This window comes from Vulpes vulpes, chromosome 5 (genome assembly GCF_048418805.1).
Source record: "Vulpes vulpes isolate BD-2025 chromosome 5, VulVul3, whole genome shotgun sequence".
NCBI classification, from domain to species: Eukaryota; Metazoa; Chordata; class Mammalia; order Carnivora; family Canidae; genus Vulpes; species Vulpes vulpes.
In genome coordinates this window covers 41,681,501-41,708,086 of record NC_132784.1, presented here as the reverse complement: position 1 = coordinate 41,708,086, position 26,586 = coordinate 41,681,501, and the positions used below count along the sequence as shown (strand labels likewise).

Genomic DNA, 26,586 nt, shown 5'->3' with positions numbered 1-26,586 from the left:
GGGAGGTACAAATTGAGCTGTTTGGTGGTCATGTCCCCACCAGCTGTGTGGAGGAAGCCAGTAAGGCGGTGGGGAAAAGTGACTGGTACACTGAGAAAGAGAAACGAGAGGTGGAGAAAAGACTGGTGCTGCTCCAGTGCCTGGTTGTAATCCTCCCTGAGTCTGGCTCACATCTACCTTTTCTGCAGTTCAGTTGGCTGAGCCAACAAATTCCCTTTTTTGCTACTAGGAGGGGAGGGGGGGGAAAGTTTCTTCTACCCTCCTCCATTCAGTTCCTGGGGCCTGCAAATTATACCAATAAAAGACAGATGAACGGGAGAAAAGGTTTATTTTGTACGCACAAGAGAATCATCAAAGGAAGCAACTGGCTTCTTAAATTGTTAGAGTTAAAGGATTAAATACTGGGACCCTGGGTCACTCAGCAATTGAGCGTCTGCCTTCCACTCAGTATGTGATCCCAGGATCTGAGGATCCCAGTCCCTCATCAGGCTCCCTGCTGGGAGCCTGCTTCTCCCTCTGCTTATGTGTCTGCCTCTCTTTCTCTCTGTGTCTCTCATGAATAAATAAATAAATCTTAAAAAAAAAAAAAAACAACAACCCTAATCTAGTAGAAAAAAGGAAGGGGGGAAGAAAAGGCTTCTTAGGTGAAGAACAAATAGGTTTCTTATTTTTTCAACCTTTTTAAAATTTACAGTAGCAACAATATGAAAATGGGAGAAAACGTTAGCATCAAAAATGTTAAAGGAAGTCACTTTTAGAAAAGATCTGTAACTTTGCAAATAGGTTTCTTTAGTAAAGGCAGATGGGGGACACCTGAGGGGCTCAGTGGTTGAGTGTCTGCCTTTTGCTTGGGGTGTGATCCAGGATCCGGGATCGAGTCCCACATCGGGCTCCCCACAGGGAGCCTGCTTCTCCCTCTGCTTGTGTCTCTGCCTCTCTCTGTCTGTGTCTCTCATTAATAAATAAATAAATCTTTTTTTTTTAAAAAGGAAAGGCAGATGGGTTTTAGGAAAAAAGTAGAGAATAAGAAGATTTATGATAATGTCTAGATAGGTGTGAGTGGTCTTTCTATCTTCAGGGTAATAAGACTGCCCTGGAGAAGGGATTTGGGGGAGGTTTTATTCATGTTTTTCCTTCCAGAGTAGATTAGCCCCAAAGAAGAATTTGTGGCAGTCTTATTTCCCAGAAGTTGCTCCTTTTAATCACATAAGGGAAACTCCCAGAGCTGACCCCACTGCCATCTGCTTAGTCTCAAAAGTGTCTTCAGCTTAAAAATAACCATTACACCAAAGTGGCATATGTTGGTGTGGAATATTCTCCCCCCTTCACTGTCGAAGCCTACTTGTCTCTAGGTACTATGTCTCACTTCGCATCGTCTTCTGCCAATGCTTTAACAAAACACCTTGTAAAGTTTTAAATTGTTTTACTTTTTCTTTTTTAAAAACAGATTTTTAATTAATTGATTAATCTGAGAAAGAGTGCATGTGTTAGAGGGACGGGCAGAGGGAGAGGGAGAGAGAATCCTAAGCAGATGCCCCCGCCATGACCCTAGATCATGACCTCTTAACTGACTGAGCCACCTAGGTGGCCCCCCTTTTTTTAAGATTTGTTTATTTTTTTAATTATTTTTTTTTAAGATTTGTTTAAGAGCAGGAGAGAGAACATGAGAGAGTGGGAGAGGGGAAGAGAGAGAGGGAGAGAAGTCTCCAAGCGGACTCCCCTCTGACCATGGAGCTAGATGTGGGGCTTGATCCCAGGACCCGGAGGTCATGACCCCTCCTGAAACCAAGAGTTGGATACTAAACCAACTGGATACAAAGCCAGGCTGGCACCCCTCTTTTACTTTATCTGCTAAGTGGATACATGATCGATTCATACTATTTTTAAACTTCATATTTTAGGAGGTTTTAGGTTTACAACAAAATTGAGAGGAAGATATCACAGATTTCCTGTATACCCCATGCCCTCACACATGCATGGCTTCTCCCATTATCAGCATCACTGACCAGAATGATGCATTTGTTAGAATTGATGAATCTACTTTGTCATATCATAAGCACCAAAAGTCCATAGTTTACCTTAAAATTCACTCTTGGGGGTGAACATTCTATGGGACTAGACAAATGCATCATGACATATATCCATTGTTATAATACAGAGTATTTTCACTGCCCTTAAAAATCCTCTGTTCCACCTATTCATCAATTAGCAACTGCTGATTTTTTTTTTTTTTTGTCTCCATGGTTTAGCCTTTTCTAGAATGTCATATCATTGGAATCATACAGTATGTGGTGTTTTCATATTGGCTTCTTACACTTAGTAACATGCATTTAAGGTCCTTCCATGTCTTTTCATGGCTTGATAGCTCATTTCTTTCTAGTGCTGAATAATAATTTACTGTCTGGATGGGCCACAGTTTATTCATCCACTCACCTATGGAAGACATCTTGCTTGTTTTCAAGTTTTGACAATGATGTTTAAGCTGCTGTAAACATCGATGTGCAGGTTTTCAGCTCCTTTGGGTAAACACCAAGGAGGGTGATTATGGGATTGTATGGTAGGAGTATGTTTAGTTTTGTAAGAAACCACCAAACTCTCCCCGTGGCTATACAATTTGATCGCTACCAGCAATGAGTGAGGATTCATTTACTATCACTGAGCCCACATGGAACCTTTGCACATTTTTTCATCTTGTGAGAACTGTGTGTTTAGAAAAATTTGCTTCTAGAAAATTTCTGCCAAAGAATTTTATCACTGTGATTCACATCCACTTATTTGCACAATATTAACCAATTATGCTTTTCTTTTTCTGGATAGCATGTTACTATTCACTCTACGGATTGCTTATTATTCCATTTAGATGTTCGTACATTTTATGAAAAATTTCACTAAGGGTATCTCTGGAAGAAATTTGTGTGTGTGTATGTGTGTGTGTGTGTGTGTAAGTAGTATTGGCAGCTCAACAGCCTCTAGCCTAAGGTCCTTTGTAACATCAGTTTGAGCAACAGTAACTCAGCTTCATTCCCAGCTGTCTTCAGAGCTCTTCAGTAGACACTGCCTGATTCTGGTGACTTAATAATCAGGTGATTTGTCAAGTGAGTTTTAAGTATCTTCTGTTTAATCCAATGCTTTAGACCTATTTGCTTCGAAAGATATTTGGGGACAAGCGTATCCCTAAAACGTGGAATAAAGAAAGACTAGGGCAGAGAAAGCTTCAAGGCTCCAATCGTATTGTTCCTGAGTGCGTACTTGCATTGCGTGTACCTGGTACAGAACGAAAGACCATGGACTCTTGAGATTTGGCTGCAAACTTTTGGTTTCACCCTGTTATGTTTCCTCCCTTTGTGGTTAGCTACTTGGGAGGGGATTTCCGGAGATGTGGGCTATATAGTTTGTTTCCCAAAATATTTTGCATTGTTTTGGGTGAGACAGTGTGCTGCCTACTGGGTAATACCTAGATCTCAGAGGGCTGATACAACTTATAGCCATAACCACCTGAGGGTAATGTGTCTCAGTGGGGACACATTCTCTCATTAGGAAAGAGAACTTTAAGAAAGCATATTCTTTTTTAATTTGGTAAAATATACATAAGCATTTACCATGCTAACCATTCTTAAGTGTCCCATTGAGTGCCATCAAGCTCTCGGTTTTGTGCAACCCTAGCTACTATCTATCCTTTCCCAGAACTTTTTCATCATCCCAAACAGAAACTCTCTATCTCTTACTCAGTAACTCCCCATCTCTCCCTTTCCTCCTGGTCCTAGGCAACCTCTAATTGACTTCCTGTTTCTATGAATTTGCCTATTCTAGGTATTATATGATAAAGGTGGAATCATATAATATTTGTCCTTTTATTTTTGGCTTACTTCACTTAGCATAACAAACACTTTCTAGGCTCATCGATGCTGTAGCATGTTTCAGAATGTTATTCTTTTTGAAAACTGAATAATATTGCATTGCATATATAGACCACATTTTATTAATGCATCTGATGGTGGGCAGTTTCTACTTTTCGGATATTGTGAACAGTACTGCTTTGCTTTGAAAGGTATTTAGGGACAAGTGTATCCCTATAGACTACAGAAAGACTAAGGTAAAGAAAGCTAAATGCGCCAATCGTATTGTATAAGGAGCTCATGGAGTCCCCACTTCCAATTCTTTGGGTATGTACCTAGGAGTAATTATGTTTAACTTTTTGAAGAACTGAAGAAAGGAAAACTTATGAACTCTCATATTTTTTCTTCACTAACGGCAAGTTGGATCTTCAGGCCCCAGATGTGATGTTACAGAATGTCTCAGATTACACTCTTGCCACTTGGGTATATCCCACAGCATGTGGGATGCTCTAGAAGATGGTTTGGTATTCCCAATACAGGGCATGTTTGGGGGAAGCAATTCACTTTGGGGTATCTTGTCTGAACCTACAATATTTCCTTATAGAAGAGTTCTACATCTTTTCCCAAGAGGACTCTGATATTCAGAGCAACTCCAAAACTAGCCTGGCATCTTTTTTTTTTTTTTTTTAAAGATTTTATTTATTTATTCATGAGAGACACAGAGAGAGGCAGAGACACAGGCAGAGGGAGAAACAGGCTCCATGCAGGGAGCCCCATGTGGGACTCCATCCCTGAATTTGGATCATGCCCTGAGCCAAAGGCAGATGCTCAACGGCTGAACCACCCAGGGGTCCCCTGGCCTGGCATTTTTGGATTGATCCGGATTAGGGCCTCTATAGAACTGGATTAAATCCCAGGGTTGCTCCAGGCAAGACTAGAAAACCACCTCCAACTTCCAAAACTGCCAAATCACATTCATCACCAAGTCCTGCCACTTTTTATTCCTCCAGGGCACTTGATCCTCTTTCCTTTCTATGTTTGCTGCCACCACCTTGAAGTCCAAGTTACCCTTAACCTCTCTTGTGAACTCCTAAAATAGCATCTCTTGCTGGTCTTCCCCCTGCATGCTTCTTTACACTTTAGCCAGAATGATCGTTCTGAAGTTCCAATCTGATCATGTCACCAACAGGGTTTGGGTGGAGGGGACCAAATAGGATGATTATAAAGTTCATGTGGAGAGGTAAATAGGTAGCAACCGGAAAGTTTTTGAAAAACAAGAGTAATGAGAAGAGACCAGCTGTTTCAAATGTCAAAATAGATTTAAGAAGCTATAAGTACTAAAATGGTTTTGACTTTTTGTTGTTGTTGCTGTTGTTTTTGAGAGAGCGAGAGCGAGAGAGAGAAAGAGAGAGAGAGAGCAAGCAGGCATGCATGCATGAGTGAGTGGCAGGGGGAGGGCCAGAGAGAATCTTAAGCAGGCACCATGCTCAGTTCATAGACTGACTAGAGGCTTGATCCCACAACCCTGAGATCATGACCCGAGTTGAAATCAAGAGTCAGACATTCAGCAGAGCCACTCAAGCGCCCCAAGTGCTAAAACAGTTTTACACCACACATGGGTAGGCAGATCAATGGAACAGAATACAGTGCTGTTAAAGAACTTAAATTATAATGAACATGGTATTTTGAATCAGTGGGAAAATTTTGATTTTGACTAGTTTGGTGTTGAGACAAATGGGAAAAGAATTGTTTCCTTAAGCATCACACTAAAGCAAATTCCAACTGTATCAAAATTTTAGATAATATTCTTAAAAATGAAACCATAAAGATACAAGCAGAGAATTCAGGAGACTGTCTTTATATTCAGAGTATGAAGGGCTTTTAAACATGAAAAATCTCAGAAGACTTGAAAGAAAAGATTGGTATATTTGTGTCCATACAAAAGAAGATTTTGTTCATGGAGAAACAGCATGTATAGCACCAAAAGGCAAGTGACAAACTGGTAACTATATTAAAGACAAGGGGTATTATTCTTAACATATGAAATACTCTTGTAAGATAATTTTAAAAGATTACTTATCAACCTAAAGATGGGCAAAGAAAATGAATAGGCTGTTCACAGACAAAAATGATCCAAATGGCTTTTGAATATATGAAAAGATACTTTACCTCTTTTTAAATAACAGAAATGCAATTAAATAATAGGACAATGCTAATTCCACTACTAAATTGGCAAATAAAAATTCTGATACTAGATTGTGCTTCAAATCTGGTATCTCATATCTCATATTGCTGTGAAGAATGTAAATTTGTACAACCCTTTGAAGGACAATTTAACCACGCACTTACTGTTTGATCTAACAATTCCATCTCTAGAAATGTATCTGAAAAAGATGAGACTCATATACAAGGATGCCATGAGAACATTCTAGAACAAGTTATTCAGTCTGGCAGGAGAGGGTACACAAAAGACTTTCAGGGAGGAGTCATCACTGGAAGAGTAAATCATCTGACACTTTCTTAGCTAAGATAAAAGAAATTCTCCACTCAGCCAATGTCTGATGTGGTATGTGTACATATGTATGGATGGTTGAAAAGATCTAACTGCAACAAAAACTATTGCTTGCTGAGTTCTAAAGCTGGAGAGAGATATCAAGTTTTCTTCTGGGACCAACATTAATTTTTACATGAATTCCCCTCCAAAAATTACCTGTATTTCCCTCCCAATGAGTAACTTGCTCATAATTCCACACTTCTATTTTCTGATGAAGCACATGTCAGACCTGAGACCAGCTCCATAATTTGCAGGGCCCACTGTAAAATGGAAGTGCAGTGCCCCTTGTTCAGGAGCAATTAAGAACTCTATGGTGGCAATAGCAGAATGTTAAGCCAAACATGTGGCCCTTGTGACCAAGAGGTCCTGTGTGACCCCACAGGTCACAGGCCCATGAGGCCATCCCTGCTAATTGTAGTCCAGCTCTACCAAACTACTTTTGTAGTTCCTTTAAGTAAGCCAAGCTTTTCCACACATCACTCTGCACAAGCTGTTGCTTCTTTTTTTATTTTTATTTTTTAAAAATATTTTATTTATTTATTAATGAGAAACACAGAGAGGAGAGAGAGAGAGAGGCAGAGACACAGGCAGAGGGAGAAGCAGGCTCCATGCAGGGAGCCCAACGTGGGACTCCATCCCGGGTCTCCAGGATCAGGCCCTGGGCTGAAGGCGGCACTACACCACTGAGCTGGGGATCCTTGGGTGGCTCAGCGGTTTGGCGCCTGCCTTTGGCCCAGGGCACGATCCTGGAGACCCGGGATCGAGTCCCACGTCGGGCTCCCGGTGCATGGAGCCTGCTTCTCCCTCTGCCTGTGTCTCTGCCTCTCTCTGTCTGTCATGAATAAATAAATAAAATCTTAAAAAAAAAAAACAATAAAAGCTTTATAAAAAAATAAATAAATAAACCACTGAGCCACCCGGGATGCCCTGTTGCTTCTTCTTCTTCTTTTTTTTTTTAAAGTTTTATTTATTTATTTATGAGAGACACACAGAGAGAGGCAGAGACACAGGCAGAGGGAGAAGCAGGCTCCCTGCAGGGAGTCTGATGCGGGACTCCATCCTGGATCCAGGGTCAGGCCCTGAGCCGAAGGCAGACGCTCACCCACTGAGCCACCCAGGCATCCCACAAGCTGTTACTTCTATCAGAATGTTCTTCTGCAGACCCTTTTTCATTCTCCTCAAAGCGCCTAGTCATCTTTCAAAACCTCCCTGAGATGTTACTGCCCTGAAGCATCCTTCGCCCCATTCCCCCCTCCTCTTTCAGAGTCGGCCCTGTATACTTTATTGGCTCCCTCTGCACACCTGTCCGAGGTTCTGTCTCCTGCTTGTCTGTGTGCCCAGCACCCCCTCCCCTGACACAATGTCAATCACTAACAGTTATCGGGCACTTACCATATGGCAAGTATTGTGTTAGGAACATTCCATAAGTAACTCACCCCCACATCAACCTAAGGAAGAAGCTGCAATTATTCTCATTTACCAAAGGAGTTTCAGGGAGATAAAAATGTGTCCAAGCCACACATCTGGGGGTACATATACTAATGAAAGTGGGTTGAGTTTAATATCTTCGTGCATAATTAATTCTTACCAATAGCCTAAGCCATATGAAGCCCACACTTGAAATAGCTTTGTACAAACAAATTTACGGAGAGACTGTCTAACCAGGTCACTGAAGGTCTCCCTTAAAAACTGCAGGAGTACTTTGAATATTAAAGAGGGTGTCCCCTTACCGCCCTTTCCCGCATAATGCTAATTTTCATCAATGATGGTGAGGCCTCAGAGTAGACCCTTTGAGTTTCCTGTCTTTTACGTAAACATTTGCCCTCTTTAGGCATTCTCTTTAAGATGGAAATATTCTCTAGAGTTAAGGCATTAAACTTATTCCCATTAAACTCTGTAATGCGTAAGAGTTTATCACAGACTTCTCTACTCCAGCCTTAAGTAGAAGAGAGAAATATGAGGCTAAATTTAATTACATGGTGTGGTGAAAGGTGGTTGGCTGCCCATCAGTGTCTTAGTGATTTTTGTCATGTGGTTCACTGGCTACTTGCATGAGGTGTGTGTGTGTTGGGGGGGCGGATGTTTTTGAAAATAAAGATTTGTGACCTTGAACTCAGATCCACTTAGTCTGAATCTCTGGGAATGGACCCCTAAATCCTGCATTTGAACAAGAGCCCCAGGAGTTTCAGATGCACACAGTGACATTCAAAACGAACAGCTTTAAAGGTTAATATAAACTCCAGATAGAATGACATGAAAATCTCTGGCACTATAGGTTGTGTTCTCATCACTACTTCTATACTGGTCTGAAAATTATGGGCAAGAATCCCCCAACATTGCATGGTAATAGCAGAGGGAATATTGGAGTGGGGGAGAAAATGGAATCAAAAGAAAGTATCTAGGGACTGGTACCTCAAAACGCTCAGTCTTTCCTGTCGCTGGTGCTGGGCCTGCTAAGGCTTCACAGAGTAACTGTAGTTGATTTTACCTGCCTTTCAGGAAGTCAGTCCTTTGGGAGAGCATGAGCAACAACTGCCCTGAGAAGGCTCTGCTATCTAAGACCTGTCCATTCATTTAGTCAAGGACCATGGCTTGAGCCATTGCCAACTAGGCACTGTGCTAACTACTGGAGCTGTAGGGTGAGCAGGTGTTTCTCATAAAGCTTACAGATTGGGTGGAGGTGAGTTAGCTTCTGAGGAAATTATAGGGTTCATAGTGATAATTGTTTTCAATACTTCAGTGAAGTCAGGGAATAAGTTGTTATATCAATGATAAAAATGGAAAGCTATGCTATAGTATTTCAGCTTTCCTGTATGGGGAGGGGATAGTTAAAGTGAGGAAATCCTCAGCGCTGTTAGGGCGTGAGATACTTTGTGTGCAGTGAAAGGGGCTGGCCAAACAGTGGGTAAGGGGGCATCATGGCACAAGTAAGGATATGTCAGCAGCAGAACAAATGGTTTGCTCATCATCAGGAATTAAGTTATTTTAATGGTGCAGTTCTCAGAATGTAGCAGCCTTATTTTCCACTCTCCACCCCTCCCCCATCTTTGTGTCTGAATCTGTGCTTGTTGGCCTGTGTAATTCGGGTAAAAGAGGAAGTTGGATTAGGTAATCGTGAAGGCCCTTGCAGGGGCTTTGTTCTTCCAGAAAAGAGAGTTCCTCTGCTGCCTTTAGCCTGGAAATGGAATGGAGCAGGAAACAGTCTAAAATGTGTCTCAGATCAGTCTAGACAGGTATTATCTACACAAAGCACATCCACAGCAAAGCCGGTTACAGGTGTGGCTTCGTGCCCTCCTGGGCAGGAACCACAAAGAAATGGGACAATGGCCTCAGGCCTCCAGGACTCCATGAGTGTGGCTGAGGACACTGCATAGACCACGTAGTCGGAGGCAGCAACAAGATGTAGCTGGCTGAGGCTGTTTTACCCTCCTCCTCTTGGCCAGAGTGGATTTCCAGGGAGGAGGTAGGCACAGCCTTATGCCATTTTCCTGCCCAGTCTTGAAAAAAATTCCATGAGCCATGAAGGCGAAAGGACCGGTCAGCAAAGGTACAACAAGAGAGATTAACATGGGGTGTTCAGGGTGTGTGTGTGTGTGTGTGTGTGTGTAGGTGGGGGATGAAAAGAAGGGCCTGGCAGGGGCAGAGTGCCTACGGGGAGCAGAGGTCAGTGAAGGCATTTTGACCTACCACTCAAGGTATTACTGTCCTGGCAACAGGCGCTCATATAGTCCAGCTTCATGCCAGTATAAAATAAATTCTCTTTGAGAAATCTCTGATGTGCTAGCAACATGAGCCGCTGACAGTCTGTGTCATTGATTAAGCTCTGATCGTTACCCATCGACTGGGGTGATGGTATGGCTGAAATGGATAAGAAAGCTGAGGAAGCCAGGCAGGATGAATGTTGGAATACAAAACTTGTACCCTCCCCAAAGAAGAGCAGAGTCATCCAGAAACACGACCCACATTTCCCTCATAATTTATTTTTATTTGTTTTTAAAGATTTTATTTATTTATTCAAGAGAGACAGAGAGAGAGAGAGAGAGAGGCAGAGACACAGGCAGAGGGAGAAGCAGGCTCCATGCAGAAAGCCTGATGTGGGACTCGATCCCAGGACCCCAGGATCATGCCCTGAGCCAAAGACAGACGCTCAACCGCTGAGCCACCCAGGCGTCCCTTCCCTCAGAATTTACCTCTGGGTCGGTTCTCATCACGGGACAAGAGAGGACTTGGGAATGTCCATTTGAGATATTTAGCTTTATTCCATGAACAATGGGTTATCATTGAAGATTTATCAGCAGGGGAGAAATATGAAAAACAACAGTGTTTCTGGAAGACCGGTCTGAAGGCTATCCGCTGGTAGCCTCAGCTGATGGTGGCTGTGGTGCTGGGAAGTGGTGGCAAACGTGGTAGACCTGGCAAGAGTAGGCTGGTAGGATACTGCTGTGGTCTCATCATTTATGTGGGTGGGGGTGGGGTTGGACAGAAAAAAATGGACTCAAATTAACCTTCATAAACTAAATGGATATGGAGAAAGGCCTGTGTAATGCAAATGTTAACTGGTTTGTTATGTTACTAGCACGCGCAGCTACCATTTGCAGGTCAGAGATGATGGTTTTTCACCCTGCAGTAAGGTTCTCTTTTTGTCCTTGAGAAGACCAGTGTGGGCAACTTATGAGAGAAGTATCTCTGAAATAGAAAGGCAGGCCATGTTTTCAAGGCTGTAGCCTCAAGCCCTCTGCTGGACTAGCAAAACTGAGCTCAGAACTCAGCCATGCAAATCTTTCACCCACAGAAAGGGATGGAACTGCATGAAGCATGGACAGGACCCTGGAGGTCCAGAAAGGGATAGACTCAATCTGTACATGTTATTGTCATAAAGTGCATACTGTTGATTACAAACCACTGTGAACATATATATTTTTTAAAATTTTGTTTCAAAGGGATTGCTTTTTTCTCTCATTGTCTTGTCATGTACAAACTAGTTTTTGTAGCTATCAACATTAGGATTAACTCAACCATGCCAGCATCACTGGTATGATATATATTTAATTAAAGCACACTTTCCCTTACCATATACTCATAATGACGATTAAAGCCATTATTTTAAATGCTTGTGACTCTTTCCTAAAGCCAAAGTTTCTGTTGAAATATGTATTGACACACCCCTAAGTACAAGGTTGTGTACATGGTTGTGTACACATGCTACCTTCCTAGGGATTCAAAAACAGGTTTTTGGTTTTGAATAGCAATTAGTAACATAGTGCTATTTCAGGTATTAATGATTAAAGTTAATACCATTTTGTACAATTTCCACATAGTCTATTCATTAAATAATCTTTTTACAGTTACATCAGGCCTGAATCCGTCCATTCAGAAAGCTTCAAATTATAGAAACAATATTGTTCTATACGAGTGACCGATTATGCTTTCTTTGGCCCACATTCTTTACTCTGTGGTGAAGTTGAGGCTTATAAGTCAAAACAAAGGAACTAACTTACTATCCACCAGTTTATACAGAACTCACAGTATCTATGACTTTTTTTTAATCTATGACTTTTTTAAACTAAGATCTGTTAAAAAGAAATCTGTTTGAACAGATGACCGTGTACAATACCATGTGGTGAAAATGAATTCAGACTTATTAAACGACGAACTTGTTAAATCCTCTCAGTGTCTATTTATCAGCACAATACACACAGGAGAACTGTTGATGGCATATTGAATAGATTTTAATGAATAAATTGCTCTGGAAACCAAAAAAAAGAAAAAAGAAAAAAAAGAAAGGGATAGAAGGCAACAGGGGTACACGACTTCAGAACACTGTGATTTGGAGGGAACCTCCTTTGTGACATTTTGACAAAATGGTAAGGAACTTACATTTTTCCTGTTCATTCATCAATTGGGTAGAATTGACTGGTCCCTTAACTGATCACGCAACTATGAAAGTAGGAATAGGAAACATAATAGTTTGCCAAAACCCCTGCTTTAATGTCACGTATTTTTTACTGTGCTTTTAAAATGATTGTTACTGGGCACCTGGGGGCTCAGTGGTTGAGCATCTGCCTTTGGCTCAGATTGTGATCCTGGGGTCCTGGGATCGAGTCCTACATCAGGTTCCCCACAGGGAAGCTGCTTATCCCTCTGCCTGTGTCTCTGCCTCTCTCTCTGTGTCTCTCATGAATAAATAAATAAAATCTTTTAAAAAAAAAGATTGTTACTAATGCAGAATCTTGGGCATTAAGATCTTCAAAGCTACTTCCCTGCAGATAACATGTGGCAAAAGAGTACAGGAGCTCTTTCTCTTGACCTTTGCAGAGCTCCTTAGAGCACACCATTTCCCCTGCTACCTTTACGCTTGTTGGAGGATAGGCTCATATGCTGCCTTGTTGCATAAGAGAGTGGCATAATGACACTGTCAAATGAGCAAGTGTCACACCAGGTGGCTGGTGATAATTCTTGTCTTAGACTTTTGGCTCTCTGGGTATCTGTCATGAGGAATATCATGTTCAGGAGGATTTATTCACTAGGTATCTGTTTCTTGGGCTCATAGCAATTGAGATCCGAAGTAATCATTCAAAGTCACAGGTTTATCCAGTAGGTCCTTTGCTTTCTGACATGACTTAAGAATAAAGGTCAGGTCAAAGGCATCCGAACTGGAAAGAAGGAAGGAAAATTATCTCTGTTCGCAGATAATGTGATCTTATATGTAAAAAGCCCTAAAGACTCCTCAAACAAACAAACCCAACCCACAGCTGTTAGAATTAATAAACAAATTTGATAAAGTTGCAGGATACAAAAACAACATACAAAGGTCAGTTGAATTTCTATACACTAATAATGAACTATCTAAAAAGTAAATTAAGAAAAAACTCCAGGGGCACCTGGGTGGCTCAGTGGTTGGGCATCTGCCTCTGGCTCGGGTTGTGATTCCAGGGTCCTGGGATGGAGTCCCACATTGGGCTATCTGCTGGGAGCCTGCTTCTCCCTCTGTCTCTGTCTCTGCCTCTCTCTCTGTGTCTCTCATGAATAAATAAATAAAATCTTAAAAAAAAAAAAGCAGACACAAATAAATGGAAAGACATCTCATGTTCACAGATTAGAAGAATTAATATTGTTAAAATGTCCATACTACCCAAAGCGATCTTCAACACTCAATGCAATTTTTAAAAATTTTATTTATTTATTTATTTATTTTATTCATGATAGTCACAGAGAGAGAGAGAGAGACAGAGAGACAGAGAGAGGCAGAGAGAGAAGCAGGCTCCATGCACCGGGAGCCCGACGTGGGATTCGATCCCGGGTCTCCAGGATCGTGCCCTGGGCCAAAGGCAGGTGCCAAACCACTGCGCCACCCAGGGATCCCCCTAAAATTTTATTATTAAGTTATCTTTACACTCAATATGGGGCTCGAACTCATGACCCCAAGATCAAGTCTCATACTCTTCTGACTAACCCAGCCAGGTTCCCCTCAATGCAGTCTTTATAAAAATCCCAAGGATGGAGCACCTACCGTGGCTTAGTTGGTTAAGCATCTGCCTTGAGCACAGGTCACGATCCCATGGGATTGAGCCCCGTGTTGGGTTCCCTGCTCAGTGGAGAGCCTGCTTCTCCCTCTCCCTCTGTGCTTGCTCTCTCTTTCCCTCAAGTAAACAAATAAAAAATATTTTTTAAAGATTTTATTTATTTATTCATGAGAGACCCAGAGAGAGAGAGAGAGGCAGAGACACAGGCAGAGGGAGAAGCAGGCTCCCTGCAGGGAGCTCGATGCGGGACTCGATCCTGGGACCTGGGGATCATGCCCTGAGCCAAAGGCAGACACTCAACGGCTGAGCCACCCAGGCATACCCAAATAAAATATTAAAAAAAACCAAAACAAAACCCAAGGACATTTTAAAAACAGAAACAGAAAAAACAATCATAAAATTCATATGGAACCTCAAAAGACCCTGAATAGCCAAAACAATTTTGAGAAAGAAGAACAAAGCTAGAGGTATCACACAGTTTGATTTCAAGCTATATTACAAAGCTATAGTAATCAAAACAGCGTGATACTGGCACAGAAACAGACACACAGATCAATGGGATGGAAGAGAGAACCTAGAAAGAAACTCCTGCATGTGTGGTCAACTGATCTTTGACCAGGACACTCAGAACACATGATGAGGGGAAGGACGGTGTTGGGAAAACTGGATCTCCACATGCAAAAGAATGAAACTGGACCCTTATCTGTCACTATATACAAAAAGTAACTCAAAACGGATTAAAGATTTGAATGTAAGATCTGAAATCATAAAACTCCTAGAAGAAAACATAGAGGAAAAACCTCTTGACATTGATCTGGGCAGTGCTTTTTTGGATATGACACCAGAAGCAAGCATAGGCAACAAAAGTAAAAATATACTAGTAAGACTACATCAAATTAGAAAAGTCTGTCCAGCCACAGAAACAATCAACAGAGTGAAAGGGCAACCTACAAAATGGGAGAAAATATTTGCAAACTATATATAAATTATACCTCAATAAAGGTGAGAAAAATTAAAAAATAATAAAGTACAAAAAAAATTGTCTTAAAAAGATAGGCAAGGGATCCATTAACTATTTCATTCTATTTTTAAAGTAGCTTTACGCAAGTATAATTTACATAAAATTGTTTCATTGTTGGTGTACACTTCAATAATTTTTAGCATATCTAAAGTTGTGTAACCATTACTATGATCCAGTTCTAGAGCATTTCCGTCATTCTGAAAAGTTCCCTCATGTCCATTTTTTAAGAAAAAGATTTATTTATTTATTTTTTAAATATTTTACTTTTTAAAAAATTTTTATTTATTTATGATAGTCACACAGAGAGAGAGAGAGAGAGAGAGAGGCAGAGACACAGGCAGAGGGAGAAGCAGGCTCCATGCACCGGGAGCCCGACGTGGGATTCGATCCTGGGTCTCCAGGATCGCGCCCTGGGCCAAAGGCAGGCGCCAAACCGCTGCACCACCCAGGGATCCCAAGAAAAAGATTTATTTATTTATTTGAGAGAGCGCGTGAGAGAACAAGCAAGCATGGGTGCACGAGCAGCAGAGGAGCAGAGGAAGAGGGAGAGGAAGAGAATCCCAGGCAGACTCCCTGCTGAGTGTGGAGCCTGACATGGGGCTGAGATCATGACCCGAGCTGAAACCAAGAGTTGGATGCTCAGCCGGCTGAGCCATCCCCAGGTATCCCTTTCATGGCTTTTTCAGCTAAACCCCCTCCCACCTCCAGACTTAGAGAACCACTGTTGTTTTTTTGTATCTATAAATTTGCCCCCTTTTTTTGGACATATCATATAAATGGAATAATTCTTTTTTAAAAAAGATTTTTTTAATTTATTTATTTACTTATTTATTTAATGGTAAAAAAAATTTAAATTTAGATTTATAGCCGGCTGGACTCAATTTAGATGATCCCAATTTTGTTGGCAACATCCAAAGCATCATAGTCAGGAGCCAGTCGAACATATGCTTTCTTCTCTCCATCAGGCCTGATCAAGGTGTTGACCTTGGCCACATCAATGTCATAGAGCTTCTTCACAGCCTGTTTGATCTGGTGCTTATTGGCCTTGACATCCACAATGAACACAGTGTGTTGTTGTCTTCTATTTTCTTCATGGCTGATTCGGTAGTCAGGGGGAACTTGATGATGGCATAGTGATCCTTGGGGGTGTTTTTCCTGGGGGTGTTCTTTCGAGGATATATGGGCTGCCTTCGGAGACACAGGGTCTTGAGTAGTCGGAATGTAGGTGACATATGGATTTTCTTTTTTTGTGACTGTGCACGCCTTTCAGCACCGCTTTCTTAGCTTCCAAAGCCTTTGCTTTGGCTTCGGCTTTGGGAGGGGCAGGGGCTTCCTTCTTCACCTTCAGTGCCATCTTCATGACAGGGAAAATTTTTATTTATTTATTCACAAGAGACACACAAAGAGAGAAGCAGAGACACAGGCAGAGGGAGAAGCAGTCTCCATGCAGGGAGCCTGATGTGGGACTCGATCCCGGGACTCCAGGATCACGCCCTGAGTTGAAGGCAGATGCTCAATCACTGAGCCACCTGGCATCCCATAAATGGAATAACTCAATATGTAGTCCTTTGTGTTTAGCTTCTTTTACTTAGCATAATATTGAGTTTCTTTTAAGTTGTAGCATCTACCAGTTGTCCTTTCTTTTTGTTGTTGAATAGTATTCTACTGTATGTATGGATGTACCATAATTTGTTTTATCCATTCCCTGGTTGACAGGGACTTGGATTGTTTCTAGTTTTTGGAATACAGGATTTTTTGGGACATGTGTTTTCATTTCTCAGAGGTAGATTCCCAGGTGTGTAATTACTGGGTTGTATGGTAAGGATATGTTTACTATTTTAAGAAATTGCCCAACTATTTTCTAAACTGGCTGTACCATTCTACATTCTCATCAGCAGTGTAAGAGGGTTCCGTTTTTTTCACATCCTCATGGACACTTAGTATTGTCTATCTTCTTTTGTTACAGCCATCACACTGGGTGTGTAGTGGTATCTCATTGTGGTCTTTGTGCTTCTCTAATGACTAATGATGTTGAGCATCCTTGCATGTGCTTATTAGTCATTTGTATATTTTCTTTGCTGAAATGTCTATTCAAGTCTTTTGCCTATTTAATTGGATTACTTGTATTGTTTTATTGAATATGTGTGTGTGTGTGTTTATTTGTGTACACACACACACACATATATATATATATTCCTGGATATGAGTCCCTTATGAGATATATGATATGCAAATATTTTGTCTCAATATATGGTGTGTAATGATGTATTTTGAAGTAAAAGAGTTTTTAATTTTGATGAAATTCAATTTTCTAATTTTTACTTTTATGGATCATGCTTAATGGAAAGGACAAGTGATATAACTCTGCATAACCCAAAGTCATAATCATCTCCTGTGTTTTCATCTAGAAGTTTATTATTGTTACATTTATTTACATTTAGGTCTGTGATCTTTTTTTTTGAGAGAGAGAGAGAGAGAGAATGGGAGAGTGAGCATGAGCAGGGAGGAGGGGGATTTGCAGAGGGAGAGAGAGAGAGAGAATCCCAAGCAGGCTCCACCTCCAGTGCAAAGCCTGATGTGGGGTTAAGTCACATGACCCCAACATCATGACCTGAGCTGAAATCAGGAGTCCAATGCTCAGCCAATTGAGCCATCCAGGCGTCCCCTGTGATCCATTTTGAGTTAATTTTTGAGTGTGGTACGAGGTAAGTTTCAAAGTTCAGAATTTTTTCATATGGATATCCAATTGCCCTAGAACCATTTATTGAAAAGACTCTTCTTTCCTTTGTTGAATTATCTTGGTACCTTTACCAATAATCAGTTAACATAAATTTATTTCTGGATTCTGGATTCTGATAGATCTATTCAGACTATCCCTCTATATGACAGTGTGCCAGTATTGCACTGTTTTGATTATTGTGGCAAATAATCAAATTTGCCACAGGGAATGTGGCAGGGAAATCAGGGAATATAAGTCCTCCAACTTTGCTGATCTTTGTCAAAATTATTTTGGCTGTTCTAATTCCATTGCATTTCCATATAAATTTTAGGATCAGTTTATCAATTTCTACAAAAATCCTTCTGGGATTTTGTTGTCTATAGATCAATTTGGGGAAAACTGCAACTTTGACAATACTGAGTCTCCCAATCCATAAATGTGGAATGTCTCTCCACTTATTTAATTTTCCTTACTTTTATTTTCAGTGTTTTATAGTTTTCTGTATACATGTCTTATTTTTATTTCTAAGTATTTTTTAGTTTAAATTCAATTTAGTTAATATATAGTGTATTATTAGTTTCAGGGGTAGAATTTGGTGATTCATCAGTTGCAAATAACACCCAGTGCTCATTACATCAAGTGCCCTCCTTAATGCCCATCATCCAGTTACCCCATCCCCCCAACCTGTTTGTTTCCTCGAGTTAAGAGTTATTGATACTATTTTGAATAGAATTGTTTTCTTAATTTTATTTTTGAATTGTTGCTCATATATAGAAATATAAGTGATTTTTGTATATTGATTTACATCTTGTGACTTTGCTAACCTTGTTTATTAGTGGTAGTGGTTTGTCTGCTGAATCCTTGGGATTTACTACATACAGGATCTTGTCATCTGTGAATGAAGACAGTTTTACTTTTTTCCCAATATGTATGTTTTAATGTTTTTTCTACATTGCCCTGCCTAGAACCTCCTGTACATTGTTGGATAGATGTAGCAAGAGTCATGTCTTAAATTTCCCCTGATATTAGGAAAGTAATAATAATGACAATAATTTTGTAACGATTTTTTAAATCTTTAAAAAAAATTGTAACTATTAAGTAAAATATTCACTGTGGGTCTGTATATGCCCTTTATTCCTAATTTCTGAGAGTTTTTTTTTTTTATCATGAATAGATGTTGTATTTTACCAAATGTATTTTCTGCCTCTGTTGAGATGATCATGTAGTTTCGTCTTTTATATTATTAACAGTGTACTATAATGATTGGCTTTCAGGTGTTAAACTATCCTTGCATTAGTAGGATAAATTCCAGTTAGTCATGGGGTATAGTCCTTTTCATATGTTGCTCATTTTGCTTGGTAATATTTTGTTAAGGATTTTTGCATTTATGTTTTTGAAAGACATTGGTCTTTGGTTTTATTTTCTTGTGATGTCTTTGTCTGGTTTTGGTATCAGGGTAATACTGAGTTTCTACTGACTGCTTTTTTCCTGTGTTAGAATATACTGTCCTATTTCTTTGCATGTTTCATGGCTTTTTGTTGAAAACTTGAAAATTTAGATAATATGTGGTAAATGCTTTTTGTGTGTGTGTGTGTGTTAACTGAATTCTAGTCATCCCACCACCCCCAACAAGTTGCTGCTGCTTGGTTATTTGTTAGTTTAGTAACTTGTCTGAGATAAATCTGTGAAATCTGTCTCCCCTAAAGTATGTGGACACAGATATTTCCATTCAGTTTTCTTTAAATTTTCCTTCTTTCTTCCTTCCTTTTTTGTGTGAGAGTGTTTGTGAGTACCCCAGTTGCATGGGGGGAGGAGCAGAGAGAGAGGGCAAGAGAATCTTAAGCAGGCTCCATGCCCTGTGTGGAGCCCAATGCAGGACTCAATCTCATACCCCCACAATCATGACCTGAGCTGAAATCAAGAATCTGATGCTTAACTGACGGAGCTACCCAGGTACCCCTCTTTAAATTTTTTAAAGCTTGGCTTCCTAGGGGGTCACTCCTATGTCTGCATAGCCTCATGTCAGCTAATGATTGGACAGAGATTGTGGTTGAATACCTTGAGCCAGTAAGACTTCCATCCTCTGACAATGTATCTGTGTGTGGGTAGGGGAACCCATTCAAGTTTCAGCCATGTTCGGTCTGCCCTGATACTTACTTTGTGCTGGGCCCTTTCATGTCTTCTCTGTGCATGCTGGGAGCATGTGGATGGAGAGCTGGGTCCTGCCTTGTCTCCACTGCACATGCCTGCAGCCTCAGCCAGACAGGTGTTTGTCCCAACCTCAATTCCATTCTCAAACTAGTAGAGCAGTGGGCCTTCTCCACTCATCTGCTACTAAGAGTTACTTCCATTGCTAACACTGCTGGGCATAGGTGTTTTCCACTGCTCCAAATCCAGTAAGTCCCTTTGGACAGTGGCTGAGAAAATGCCAGTTCTCACAGCCTGCTCTAGCAGAGCTCCATGACATCAGAGCTGGATGGGGGAACTGGAGCAAGTCCAGCCAAGGATGTCAAACACACTCATTGTTAGTACCCTAAATGGAGAGATTTTTCCATTATAAATGCTTCTCAAATTTTTGGATGCCTTTGGTTGATATCTGGAGCACTAAAATGGCTGCTTGTATTATCTATTTTATCTATCATCTATCATCTATCTATCTATCTATCTATCTATCTATCTATCATCTATCTATCTATCTATCTTTTTTTGTATTATCCATCTTTATAGTTGCTTTTGAGGGAGATTTTCCAGCCTCTTTATTCAGTCACAGTTAAGTCTTACCTCCCATTTCATTCTATTTTTAATGGGGGGAAATCTAGTTTTCAGATCAAAATCCTATCTGTATCAATCTCTTAGTTGTGAAGGGTGGAAGCCACTAAGAAAGGAACTGAGAATCTTAGATATCTGGGTTAAGGAAAAAGACACAGACTGATCCAGGATGTTAGCATAGATGAAGTAACATGAAAAAAGGAGAAGAGCTTGATTCAGACCCAACTTTACTCTCTGCTCTGCCTGCAGCAGCATGGATAGTGGATAAGTCCATAGAAAAATGGAGGCTTTATAAGCTAAGGAAGAAACCATAGGAAAAAGATAGTTTTCTTTTTTTTTTTTTTTTTTTTATTTATTTATGAGAGTCACAGAGAAAGAGAGAGAGAGAGAGAGGCAGAGGGAGAAGCAGGCTCCATGCACCAGGAGCCCGATGTGGGATTCGATCCCGGGTCTCCAGGATTGTGCCCTGGGCCAAAGGCAGGCGCCGAACCGCTGCGCCACCCAGGGATCCCCGATAGTTTTCTTTTTTATTGTGGTTTAAAAAATAACAAAGTTTGCCATTTCTTTCTTTCTTTTTTAAAGATCTTATTTGTTTATTTGAGAGAGAGAGAGAGAAAGAGAGGGAGAGAGCATTGGGAGGGAAGAGGGGCAGAGGGAGAGGGAGAAGCAGGCTCCCCACTGAGCATGGAGCTCAATGGGGGCTCAATCCCAGGACCCCAGATCATGGTTGAAGTTGGAGGGAGACTGTAGCCGTTTGAGCCACCCAGGTGCCCCCTGAATTTGCATTTCTAAGGGTGCAGTTCAGTAGTGTTAAGTATGTTCACATTGTTGTGAAACAGATTTCCAGAACTTTTTCATCTTGCAAAACTGAGACTCAGAACTCATTAAACAATTCCTCCTTCCCTCCTGACCTTGAGATCGTTTTTGGTAAATAAAAATTCAGAACTTCTCTATGTCAGAACTTCACAAGTAAAAGGGAAAACCATAAATTGGAAGATAGAACCCATTTGCAACAAATTACACATGAAATGCTTTTATATGTTGCAAAGGAAAATACTCAAAGGTGGCCAAAAAAATTGAAGAGACAATCCATCAGAGAAACAGGGACTAATGAACTCATGAAACAATATTTAGCCTTGTTAGTAATCAAATAAATGTATATTACAATATTAATTTTGCTTCTAAGATTACCCAAACATTTTCAGTGATGTGCTAAGCACATCAGGAGTTGCCCCCTCAGTGAGATGGGTGGGCTCAGACCTACTGTTGGAAATGTAATGCAATACAACCACTATTGTTTTATTTGGCAATATGTTTCAAAACCTTAAAATGTTCATACTTTTCACCCACTAATGTCACTTTCTGAATGTATAAGCACCCAGAAAGGGAAAATAAAAGAGGTAGAAGGCAATTAGCCAAAAAATGGTGGCTATCTTGAGATTTCAAAATCAAAATATTAAAGATTTTCAGCAATGAGTATGTAATTTTCAGTAACGAGTTTATATTGCTCTTATAATCAAAAGTAAAGCCTTAAAAAGGAAAATTTTATAAACTAGTATAAACAGCATACATAAATCTTTTTTAAAGTTTAAATATCCAGGCACTGTTCAACTAATTAATTTCACTTAGTATTTGTGAAACTGAAATAAACTGTGCCAGAATTTTATCTTGGAAGTCAAAGTCTGGATATTTTTTTGCATACAGACTTTCATATTTAGTTAAATTGAATTTTAACCTAGTTTTGACACTTGCGGTTTTAGGAAGCTGAAATATGGCACTTTGCGTACACGATGGATTTAGTACTTCTGTAAGGTGTTCTGTGAACCTAACTCCCATTTATTATTTTGACACTTTGGGGGAAAATGAAATCTAACTTCCAAACAACATTCACATGGTTGGAAAAGCCCTTCCTGAATATAAGAATTCTGAGAAACCTGCATTTTAAAAATTATTTTGCAAATTTTTTTAATAAAGATCTTTTAAGTCATCTGTATATCCAACAGGGGGTTTGAACTCATAGCCTCAAGGTCAAGAGTCACATGCTCCACTAACTAGCCAGCCAGGCACCCCTTTTTTCAAGTATTTTTTAAACTTCATATTCTCATGAAAAATTTTATGTTACCTGGTATGAAAAACATCACGAGAGAACATAGTCCTATATTTACATTGATATTTCTGTTGCCACTGCACTTAAAGAGTTCAAAATGCCTATTGGGTTGACCTACCTGATTGGCAGTACGGGGAAGTGAATGAAGGTTGCAAAAGTTGGATTTGGGTCATGTCCACCGGCAAGATAGCACACCCAGTGCATAAACTATGAGAACCCCTGTATCCTAGGTATATGGACTATTGAGAGAGGGAATCCGAGCTGATGCTCTCAGTAGTGGGGGGCTCTCCCTGAATGCAGACTGTGCCCTGAAGGTGGAGAGGCTGCCTCAGCTCCGGCTTGACCCAACGACCCTGGCAGAAAATCTGATCTGACCTGACATGTGATTGGTACCAAGTATCAGCCAAGAATGTGCTCTGCTGGAAAGGGCATTCATCACTCCTACCATTAGGAGTGCATGAACATTTGAGGGCCTTCTGTGCCAGCAGGGATAAAATGAACAGATAAACTCCTCACGTACCAATTCAAACCCAATTTATGGGAGTGAAGAGCAGCTTGAGAACCTAATGAATTGGCTTTAAATATTCAGATTAGTTGGGAACTGACTCGATCTGGTCCCATCGAGCCTAGAGTGGCCAAGGAATTGTGAGGCACCCATTCATTTGAGAAGCGAAGAGAATAACAAAGCCCCAAAGGTCTTTGAGAGAAGCAATTAAAGGACATCCAATTAAAAAAAAAAAAAAAAAAACATGCCCAGGGCACCTGGGTGGCTCAGTGGTTGAGTGTCTGCCTTTGGCTCAGGTCATGATCCCTGGGTCCTGGGATTGAGTCTCACATCAGGCTCTCTGCATGGAGCCTGCTTCTCCCTCTGCCTATGTCTCTGCCTCTCTCTCTGGCTCTCATGAATAAACAAAATCTAAAAAAACAAAAAAAACAAAAAAACCATTTCCAACTCTACTCTCTGGATGGATAAAGGGAGGATCTTGTTTTTCCTTCTCTAGCTTCAGAAAAAAGAGATAACTTATGCATACTTTCTTAAGTGCTATATTACTTTACCTGGAATGATACTAAACATTTTTAGGTCTTCATTTTTAATCACAAACTCATGTATTTTTTAATGCTATTGAAAAGGCACAAATGTATGCCCTCCTTTTTCTCTTCAACACCTTAAACCACAGAAAATTCAGAACAGTGTCCTGGCCTCATTGAATTTAATCCCAAGGTCTGTTTCTGGCTGTCATCTATTCCTGCTCCCCAAACTTAAGATTAAAACAGAAGCTCTGGGCAGCCCTGGTGGCTCAGCGGTTTAGTGCCACCTTCGGCCCAGGGCGTGATCCTGGAGACCCAGGATCGAGTCCCACGCCAGGCTCTCTGCGTGGAGCCTGTTTCTCCCTCTGCCTGTGTCTCTGCCTCTCTCTCTCTCTCTCTCTGTGTGTGTCTCTCATGAATAAATAAAATCTTTAAAAAATAAATAAATAAAACAGAAACTCTATGGCTGCAGGTTAAGGAGATGAACAATAAAATATATATAGGTAAATCCACTATAAATTATATGTATATTTTAATCCTCTGGTCCTTACATTTATTTTACTAGAAGATGAATGCTAGACTGGGAGGGGGTCCATCTTTCAGACGGTTTGTCAGGAACAAAAGCGAGTTTCATAATGAGTGACAACTTTTCCATTTAAGAACTCCCAGGCAACAATTCTTTCATGACCATATATGTCTGTCTACTGCATTGGGATGTTGGTTCCCTTTGTCTTTATCCTATCCTGCTGCTGTGTGATAACTTTCATTTATTTTTTATCATCACACCTTCCTCTTATCTGCTCTCTTAATGTTCTCTGCTTTTATTTGGAAAGAGCCTCTATGAAGAGGATCCGTCTTTAAATAAAACCAGCTGATACCCACAGTCATCAAGGGGTGGTAATTTTTTGCATCCGGCTGCGTTTCATAGGTGTGTTCCCAATGGGACAGTCATTATTTTAGAGTCTCTCGGCTTTCAATGCCTTTCTTCTCATATGAAGAGGAAACTGAGAAACAGATCACATCAACCGTATACTTCTTGATATTTAATGACTTTAGGTGATGACTTTTTCATCCTGTGAAAAATTTCATTCCATCCAGGTATGGTGATGCACACACTGCTCTATGTAAGCACAGTCTGCTTTTGAGGATTGTACTGCCCAGCACAGAGTGAGTGTATCCAGTTATGTCCCCTTCAAAGTCACTCACTCAGAGCTGCTAATTTTAGCCACCTCTGTGAGTGTCCTAAGAAGTTTCTCTCCAAGCTGTCAGTTTCCAGGTATGGCACATACTTTTCCGGAGAGACAAAGTAGTTCCAGAGAAAATACTCCTGGATTTTGTTTATCTTCTGTCTTGGATTTGGACACAGTTCAATAAAAGAAATGCCCACATTACAAATTCTACTTTGGTATGTAACAAGAGCAATTCTTGACAATTTGACGGATTTGTGGCGTTTTTTTTCCTACGGTTTTCTTGTGTTCTTCCTCTCTTCTCTTCTTACTACTGTAGTCAAAAATAGGAAGAGAGAGAATGTGTGTGTGAGAGTGTGTGTGTGTGAGAGAGAGAGAGAGACAGGGTGGGAGGGGAGGGTGTGGGGAGGACTGCTAGGGGTGGAGGGAGGAGGGTGGATCCTGCTTGCTGTGGCTTCTGCGTTTCTCAGAGAACTTCAGAGAACAACTGTAATACCAGTTCTAAACGAACAGCATAATGCCTCTTTTTTCACCTCCCCTTCACCCCCACCACCCCCTGCACAGGTTTCCTATGCCTGGTATTCTTGGTCTGAGAACTGCCGGTGTTACTCCGGCCCCAGAGACTTTATCAGACAGCAAGATTCTGCTTTTCTAGGAGGCAAGCCACTAAAGCTGAGGGCCTGCACAATCTTGCAGAGCAGTGCTCGGTGTCCCAGGCCTCGGGGACAGCTCGTCTGTGTTTCGTCAGCTCGCTGGAGCTGCATTTCACCAGGTCCCTTTGCCAGGGCCTCCCCGGCGGCGTCAACAAGTGTCACACCTACTGCAGAAACAGCCCTCAAGTTTCATCACAGTGATGCTAAAAAATATTCTCCAGCTTCAGCAATGACCTAGTTCATTCAAGGGCAGGGAAAAAATGTCTTCTTCCAGAACGTCCCCGGGCACAGAATTTTCCCTCTTAGGAAGATAGGAGCTTTTCTGGAGACAGACCCAACTGTGCTTTGACCTGAACGTGGATAAGACCCTGAACCCTGTAACTCCTCTGAATGCCCAGTTCCAGGAGCAGGGACACCCAATCAATACCTCCCAACACAGCCTGGGGAGCCCACAGCCGAGCCAGCCCTCCTATCACGTCTCTTGGACGAAAAATACTGAAAAGTAAGTAACCAGACTTTGGTTTTTACATAAGGAATGGCTGTGCTTTAAATATGTAGTTGTTTGCATTTTCTGCAATAAGGAACAGAGCAGATGGTTTCCTGATGATACAGAACAGGACGGAACAAGTAGGGGCCATCTGGCACATTTGACTCTATAGGCTTTAAAGTAGCCAAATTATCATTTATAGTTTAGGTCCATTCAGACCCTTTTGGGAAATGATTATTTTTCATGTCTGTTTATTTGGGCCCAGCAGTAATTGAAATAGACACTTTTTATCTTAGCAATTAAAACACACACACAGGATGACTCGAAGGAGTGATCTGCAAAGGTTTTGCAAAGTAACATGAAAAATTGGAGTGATCATCCTGGTAACTCAGGCCCCAGATCCTTTTGTCTGAAATATTTGAGTATTTTAGTCAAAAGTTACTGCTTAGATTATATGAATGAAAATCCCCACTTTCTGGATGGACACAGCAGTATCTTGTCTGACACCCAGAATGCAAATTGCTGAAAAGCTATCAGGCATTTCAAAATGGCTGATGGAGACATTCATCAAGTCATTAAATAGATTTGCTTTCCTCTCCTTTCCCCCTCCCTTTTTTTTAAAAACTGAGGTAAGAACACTTGACATCTAACCTCTCGAATTTTAAAGTGTATAATGCAGTTTCGTTAACCATAGGCAGGAT

General features: G+C 40.8%; 1 protein-coding gene across 1 annotated transcript in view; it reads left to right on the top strand.

Annotated features, from left to right (window-relative positions):
- The first annotated feature begins 24,444 nt into the window (after nucleotides 1-24,444).
- The window catches only part of ALPK2 (alpha kinase 2), a 119,304-nt gene continuing 117,162 nt past the window's right edge, over nucleotides 24,445-26,586 (top strand). Inside the window, exons 1-2 of the mRNA XM_025997676.2 lie at nucleotides 24,445-24,963; nucleotides 25,310-25,900. The gene's annotated coding sequence lies outside the window, so the exon portion shown is untranslated. The remainder of the gene's footprint in view (nucleotides 24,964-25,309; nucleotides 25,901-26,586) is intronic.